The 8707-nt window shown below is 36.4% G+C and overlaps 1 pseudogene; it reads left to right on the top strand.

Moving 5' to 3' along the window:
• Positions 1-309: 309 nt before the first annotated feature.
• LOC118535439 (peroxiredoxin-1 pseudogene) lies at positions 310-3942 on the top strand (annotated as a pseudogene).
• The last annotated feature ends 4765 nt before the right edge of the window (positions 3943-8707 follow it).

Below are 8707 nucleotides of genomic sequence, written 5' to 3'. Positions count from 1 at the left end.
GATTGTCCAGACAGAAAATCAACAAGGAAATATTGGAATTGAACCACACTTTTGAGAAGTGGACTTAACAGGAATATATATGTATAAATTCCATCCAGCAGCAACTGAATGAATACACATCCTTCTCAAATGCACATGCAACATTCTCCAGGATAGATCATTTAACAGGCCACAAAAGTAATCTTAGCAAATTTAAGAAGATTGAAATCATACCAAGTATCATCTTTGACCACAGTGGCATGAAATTAAAAATCAACAAGAGGAAAATGAGTAGATTTGCAAATATGTGGGAAATAACACACTTGATCAATGGATCAAAAAAATCAAACAGATCAAAGAAGAAATCAAAAGGTAAATAAAGTATCTTGAAACAAATCAAAATGAAAATACAACATACCAAATTTGGGAGATGCAGTAAGAGCAGTTCTGAGAGGAAAGTTTATAGCAATAAGTACATATATTAGGAAATTAAAAAGATCTCAAATAAGCAACCTAATTTTACACTTCAAGGAACTAGAAAAAGAACAAATTAAGCCTAAATTTAGTAGGAGGAAGAAAATAATAAAAATCAGAACAGAAATAAATATGGATTAGAAAAGCAATAGAATAAACAAAACCAAAAGATGGTTCTTTGAAAAGACAGACAAAATTGACAAATCTTTAACTAGACTAAAAAAAGACTCATATGCATAAAATTAGAGATAAAAGAGACATTGCAACAGATATTATAGAAATAGAGAAAATTATAAGAGACTACTATGAAAAGTTACATGCCAACAAATTATGTGATCTAAAAGAAATTGATACATTTCTAGAAACACACAACTGGCCAAGAATGAATCAGGAAGAAATAAAAAATCTGAACAAACCAGTAATGAGTAAAAAGATTGTCAGTAATCAAAAAACTCTCAAGATAGAAAACTATATGGTCAGATGGCTTCACTAGAGAATTCTATGAGACATTCGAAGAAAAATTAACACCAATCCTCCTCAAACTCTTTTAAAAAACATCACAGAAGAGGTACCACTTCCAAACTCATTCTACAAAGCCAGTATTACCTTAATATTAAAACCAGATAAGGATACCACAAGAAAAGTATAGACCAATATTCCTAATAAATAAAGCAAAAATTCTCAACAAAATAGTAGCAAGCTGGATTCAAGAACACACTGAAAGGATTATACATCATGACCAAGGGGGATTTATCTCTGGGATGCAGGTAGGACTCAGCACCCACAAATCAATAAATGTAACTCATCACATCGATAAAACAAAAAATAAAAATCACAAAATTATCTCAAAAGATGTAGAAAAAACATTGCATGACAACATGCAACATACTTTCATAATAAAAACTCCTAACGGATTGGGTATAGAGTGAACATATCTCAAAATTATAAAGGGGATATATGATAAAATGACAGCCAACATCATACTTAAAGGAGAAAAATTGAAAAAAAGATTTCCTCTGAGATCAGGAATAAGACAAAGTTGCCCACTCTCACCACTTCTATTCAATATATGATTGGAATCCCAGCTAGAGGAATTAGGCAAGACAAAGAAAAGGCATCCAAATCAGGAAGGAAAAAGTAAAACTGTTACTATTTGCTGACAACATAATCTTATATATAGAAAAATCCCAGAATCATTCAAAAAACCATTGGAATGAATCAATGTGGCAGGCCAGATGGCTTCCCAGGGGAATTCTACCAAACATTTAAAGAAGAATTAATACCTATTCTTCTGAAACTGTTCCAAAAAATAGAAATGGAAGGAAAACTTCCAAACTCATTTTATGAGGCCAGCATTACCTTGATCCCCAAACCAGACAAAGACCCCATCAAAAAGGAGAATTACAGACCAATATCCCTGAAGAACATGGATGCAAAAATTCTCACCAAAATACTAGCCAATAGGATCCAACAGTACACTAAAAGGATTATTCACCACGACCAAGTGGGATTTATCCCTGGGCTGCAAGGTTGGTTCAACATCCGCAAATCAATCAACGTGATACAATACATTAACAAAAGAAAGAACAAGAACCATATGATCCTCTCAATAGATGCAGAAAAAGCATTTGACAAAGTACAGCATCCTTTCTTGATCAAAACTCTTCAGAGTATAGGCATAGAGGATACATACCTCAATATCATAAAAGCCATCTATGAAAAACCCAGAGCGAATATCATTCTCAATGGGGAAAAACTGAGAGCTTTCCCCCTAAGGTCAGGAAAGTGGCAGGGATGTCCACTATCACCACTGCTATTCAACATAGTATTGGAAGTCCTAGCCACAGCAATCAGACAACAAAAAGAAATAAAAGGCATCCAAATCGGCAAAGAAGAAGTCAAACTCTCACTCTTTGCAGATGATATGATACTTTAGGTGGAAAACCCCAAAGACTCCACCCCAAAACTGCTAGAACTCATACAGGAATTCACTAAAGTGGCAGGATATAAAATCAATGCACAGAAGTCAGTGGCATTCCTATACACCAACAACGAGACAGAAGAAAGAGAAATTAAGGAGTCGATTCCATTTACAATTGCACCCAAAACCATAAGATACCTAGGAATAAATCTAACCAAAGAGGCAAAGGATCTGTACTCAGAAAACTATAAAATCAATCAGTAGCATTCCCTTACACTAATTACGAAGCACCAAAAGAAGGAATAAATAAACTATCCTGATCACAATAGCATCAAAAACAATAAAATAGGAATAAATTTAACCAGGGAATTAAAAGATCTGTGCAAATCAAAACTAAGACTTTGCTGAAAGAAATCAAAGAAGGCACAAATAACCTGTCTTCCCAATTTCTAGTCTTTATTCTGAGCAGGGTATATCATCTGTTGATGAAGGTGGGATTGCATAAGGATGGGAATTAGAAAAGCCTGGAAATGTTTACATAAACAATTTATTGGAACGCAGTACAAAGTCAACTAAAAATAAGTAAAAGATGCTTCACCAGCATTGAAAAATAAATGTAATTTGAAATCTAGGGCTTTGTGGTGAAACTGACTGATGTGTTCTCAGAATGTTCAAAATTCCAGGTCTTCTTCCTGCCTTGTCTTCCGCGTTTTTCTTCTCAGAGCTCCGATAACAAGGTGTCTTCAGGAAATGCCAAAATTGGGCATCCTGCCCCCAACTTCAAAGCCATGGCTGTTATGCCAGAAGGCCAGTTCAAAGACCTCAGCCTGACGACAAAGGAAAATACACTGTGTTCTTCTTTTATCCTCTTGACTTCACCTTTGTGTGCCCCACGGAGATCATTGCTTTCAGTGACAGGGCCCAAGAATTTAAGAAACTCAACTGTCAAGTGATTGGTGCTTCTGTGGATTCTCATTTCTGTCACCTGGCATGGATCACCCAAGAAACAAGGAGGACTGGGACCCATGAACATTCCCTTGGTATCAGACCCCAAGCGTACCATTACCCCGGACTATGGAGTCTTAAAGGTTGATGAAGGCATCTCGTTCAGGGGCCTCTTTATCATTGATGATAAAGGTATCCTTAGGCAGATCACAGTAAATGACCTTCCTTTCGGCCACTCTGTGGATGAGACTCTGCAACTGGTTCAGGCCTTCCAGTTTACTGACAAGCATGGGGAAGTGTGCCCAGCTGGCTGGAAGCCTGGCAGTGATACCATCAAGCCTGATGTCCAGAAGAGCAAAGAATATTTCTGTAAGCAGAAGTAAGCGCTGGGTCATTTTAGGGCTGGGCTGCAGTGGGTGGCCATGAAAACAAAATCTCTTTTGTGCTGTTGTCATGCTTAGAACATAAGACTTTAGACTCTGTGCAGATGTGGTATGGGGACAGGACAGGCCTTTCCTGCAGGGGTTGGGGAGGCCAGCCTTTCTTCCTCTGGAGAGAAGGGCCTGAGCTGTTATGGGGCAGGCCAACTGTTATGTACAGTAGTAGGGCATCACTTTTTGTCTTTTGTTGTTTCTACTAAACTTGAACTGATGAAAAAAAAAAAAAGAATGTTCAAAATTCCAGAATAAGAATCTAAGAACACTAACATGGCATTTTTAGCAGTAGGAAAGAGGGATTCAAGGATGGGGGCATCCCGGTCTCTTAAATGGTCAGGACCAAAAAATATCAAGATATAAGCTCTGTGGGAACATGGAATTGTTTAATTCACTGCTGTAATCCTGGCACCTATAATCACATTAGCACACAGTAGTTGTTTAGTCAATGTTTACATCAACGAATCAAAAATCTGGAGAGGAAGACTATTACTGACAATGCATGTGGTGGATATTCTAGGAGACTTTTTTATTAAATTGAATTTTCTTTATAGTTAGTTTTAAAAATTACTAGTTTGGGGATGAACTTGTCCAACGTGTCATTCTTCTTTCTTCTAACTGAACATAATCATCAAATGAGTGTCAAAAACCTTATATCTGGAAAGGCTAAATTTGAAAAGAAGGTTGAATGATAAATAACATGTGCTTTTACTTCTTGATCAGATCAGATTAGTACTGATTTTTTTTGTGTTGAAAGCAAAGTGTTTTATGCCTCTTTGGATTTATCTTTCTAGTTCATTTATTGTTGATGGAGAACACTAAGTATCAACTATAATTTTGTTAGAGCAAGATCTTCTGTTATCACCGGCAATTCTGAGATTTAATCAGAGTAAAAATGTATGTAGAAAGAAGCAGTCAATAGTTATGTCTAAGGGATATTCAGGTACAGTTTTTAGAGAGATTGCTTTGATAACTAAATGGTTTTATTATTAATTAAAATTTTATCATTGCCTTTTTTTTTTGAGAAAAAAAATTTGCTTTAATGCAGTAATTGACCTATTTGACCACATGCCGGTTCTCTAGTTAGGAAAAGGTGGAGACCTAATAGTTCCACTTTATTTTATCTATAGACAAAGGAATAAGGTCCCCAAAGGACGTTGGGGAATAAAAGAAGGAAAAAATGTTTTTGGTCTGATTTTTTTTAAAGGTTTATTTATTTATTAGAGAGAGAAGGGAAGAGTGTACGCCCATGTGAGCAGGGGAGGGGCAGAGGGAGAGAGAGAAAGACAGAGAGAGGGAGAGAAGCTCAAGCAGACTCCCCACTGAGCAGGGAGCCTGTTGCAGGGCTCCATCTCTGGACCCTGAGATCATGACCTGAGCCAAAATCAAGAGTCAACCGACTGAGCCATCCAGGCACCCCAGGTCCGATTGTTTTTATTAATATCTGCCTTAATGATATGTTTCACATGCAGCTAGAATTTCAGTTTCAAAGAACTAGGAAGCAAGAATTAACAGAGGGTATGGAGAACTTTAGGTTATAAAAATACTGAGAAAAATCCAAGTTCACTCATTTTAGTGATCTCTCAACCAAAGAAAGAATTGACAGTATTTATACAGCAAGATTACAATTTTGTGGTTCTACCATACTGATAGAATATATCTGATATTTTGTAATGTTAATTGATAATAAATATAGTAAAAATTTGTCTGCAATATTCAAAAGGCTTTATTCTACATGGAAAAATATGGTCAGATGTTTCATTTGTCATTGGGTATAGAGAATCCATACTGATTTTATATAAATTTATCTTCTCTAAAAGCATAGCCACAGACAAGCAACTATGGTATTTATATTACTGAAAGTATTTACTTTGATTTAAAACAAATATTTTTTGAGAAAAAAATAGGATTTTAATTTCCTCTACTTTCGAAGTTTTTAAGGAATACTTTTAACTCAGTGGCAATCAGTGTGTATGTCAAAGGAGAAGGTGAGGGGCGCCTGGGTGGCTCAGTTGGTTGGGCATCTGCCTTCGGCTCCGGTCATGATCCCGGGGCCTGGGATCGAGCCCCGTATCAGGTTCCCTGCTCAGCAGGAAGCCTGCCTCTCCCACTCCCCCTGCTTGTGTTCTCTCTCTCTCTCTGTGTCTCTCTCTGTCAAATAAATAAATAAATAAAATCTTTAAAAAAAAAAAAAGTGAGAGAACATTAGGAAGAATGTTGTCTTTTGTGTTTCCTTATGCCAGTAGAAGCATAGCAACAATAAAGTTGAGTTTTAAAAATTTCTGGGCTAGTCCTTTATTGATCTGCTTGTCCAATTAGCTCTATAAGTAGTATATGAAGGAATGAATGATAGTTAAATTAACAAATGCTTAAGTTTGAACACAAAATAATACCCAAACTATCACAGGGGTCTTTTTTTGTTAGTTGGTGACTAACTTCCTTCAGGCTCTCTTTGCTAATACTATCTTATTAGAGGGATGCGGTAGACATGAAAATACAGTGCTCAGCTTTTGGAAGCATAACTGATGCCCCCAGCCAGTTCCACTATCATGTTGAATCAAAGCTATGCTTCCTAAGGGCTGCTCTGAGTCAATAACTGCCTACAATGGGAGTAACTAATGCTAGCCCATTCCTGTAGAATGGGAAACACCTTCAAATGGGTGACTTTGGCTTGCAAACCGCCTTGTCAAAATTTGTTTACAACTCTGCTGAAGTCTGAGATTCCACATACCCAGTTTTCTTCCTGTCTAATGTAAGGTGGTTGCGATCTCATTCTTCCTTTTCTGGCTCTGCTCCTTGATCCTTCACAGGCATTTTCCTCAATAAATCTCTCGCTCATCTGACCCATCTGATGTCCGCTTTTGAAGAGCCCAAACTATCACAGGGCATTCCCTAGTCATTTTCTGTAAAATACTACCCTATCATTTTCCAGTTTCTTTAGACCAGTTTCTATTTTTCAATTAACACCTGCTATCTTATATCTGCTTGTTTTCTCTCTCCCTCAATAGAATGTTAAGATCCTTGAAGGCAGAGAGTTCATTCCTTTAGTTCCTATAGTGCAGCATCTGTGCGAGTGCCTCTCACAGGGTTGGCTACAGATATCTGTTGAACGAATAAATGCATGAGGAAGGAAGCCTAACACAGCTGTGGATTCTGCCTATAGTGAAATTTAGTAATAACAGCTTCAGTTTCTGTGTTGCTAAACAGCCCTGTTGCTAAATAACAGAAAACATTTTAAAAGCATGTCATATGAATATTTTGGTTATCTGATAATGGCTGAAGTAAGAATTTCAAACTTTGAGCTGGTAAATTATTTTTTAAACTCTCCAGCAGTGCTAGAAGCAGTCTAAACCCAAAAGAGCCCTGGTATTTTTGATACCCATTAAAATGATGTAAATAGTGATCATTGAGCCCCTTCAGGCTTACCGTTTTTTGGAATATCACCCAGAAACTACTTTTTTAGTTTTTTTAATTGAAGTATAATTAACATAAAATGTTATATTAGTTTTAAGTGTACAATATAGTGATTCAACAATTCCATACATTTCTTGGTGCTCATCACAATAAGTGATCTTCTTTATCTGTTTTATCCATCCCTCTACCTGTCTCCCCTCTGTCAACCATCAGTTTGCTCCCTGTATTTGTTTTCTGTTGCTCTCTTTTTTTCTTTGTTCATTTTTTTTCTAAAGATTTTATTTTTAAGTAATCTTTACACCCAATGTGGGGCTCAAACTCACAACCCCAAGATCAAGAGTCACATGCTCTACTGACAGAGCCAGCCAGGTGCCCCAATTTGTTTTGTTTCTTAAATTCCATATATAAGTGAAATCATATGGTATTTTCCTTTTTTTGACTGACTAATTTAATTTAGCATCATACTCTCTAGGTCCATCCATGTTGTTGCTTATGACAAGATTTTATTAATTTCTATGGCTGAGTAATATTTCATCACATGTAGTACTCATTTATCTATCAATGGACACCTAAGTGGCTTCCATATCCCAACTATTGTAGATAATGCTGCAATTAACACAGAAAGCATATATCTTTTCAAATTACTGTTTTCATTTTCTTTGGGTAAATATCCAGTAGTGGAATTACTGGATCATATAGTATTTCCATTTTTAATTTTTTGAGTTTTCTCTGTACTGTTTCCCACAGTGGCTGCACCACTTTGCATTCCAACCAACAGTACATGAGGGTTCCTTTTTCTCCGTCCTCACCAACACTTGGTATTTCTTGTCTTTTTGATTTTAGCAATTCTGACAGGTGTGAGTTGATATCTCATTGTGGTTTTGATTTGCATTTCCCTGATGATGAGTGACATTGAACATCTTTTCATGTGTCTATTGGCCATCTGTATGTCTTCTTTGGAAAAATGTCTATTCAGGTCCTCTGCCTATTTTTTATTGGATTATTTGGTATTTAGTTGTGTAAGTTCTTTATATATTTCAGATATTAACCCCCTTAGCAGCTATATCATTTGTAAATATATTTTCCCATTCAGTAGATAGCCTTTTTGATTTGTTGATGGTTTCCTTCACTGTGCAAGGAAAAATTTATTTTAAAACACACTTTATTCCGGGTGACCACAGTAATAAGCTAAGTCAGTGTTTGTCATTATGTGCCATGGAATACCAACATCCCAACAACCCTCCTCTGATGGTAATTTTTTTTTTCTGATCTCAAACTCAATCAGATAAAATGACCAATTTCAAATTTCAGTGTTTTTTTTCTTTTTTTTTTGAGTGCTAGATGCCTGAATCACCTCTGAAGTCAATTATTATGTTGGTCTTTCTCCCCACTCTAATAGGCTACATCCCCACAGGTTTAAGCAGGAAGTGTTTATTAAGAAATATTAATAAGCTCCCAGCAACAACTCAGACCACACCAGAGAGCTAGGTGGTTAACTAACTAATACTACTGACCCTACTGCTTCAGTTGCTATATGGAA

Source organism: Halichoerus grypus, chromosome 3 (genome assembly GCF_964656455.1).
Source record: "Halichoerus grypus chromosome 3, mHalGry1.hap1.1, whole genome shotgun sequence".
NCBI lineage: Eukaryota > Metazoa > Chordata > Mammalia > Carnivora > Phocidae > Halichoerus > Halichoerus grypus.
This window is presented reverse-complemented; position numbering and strand designations above follow the sequence as displayed.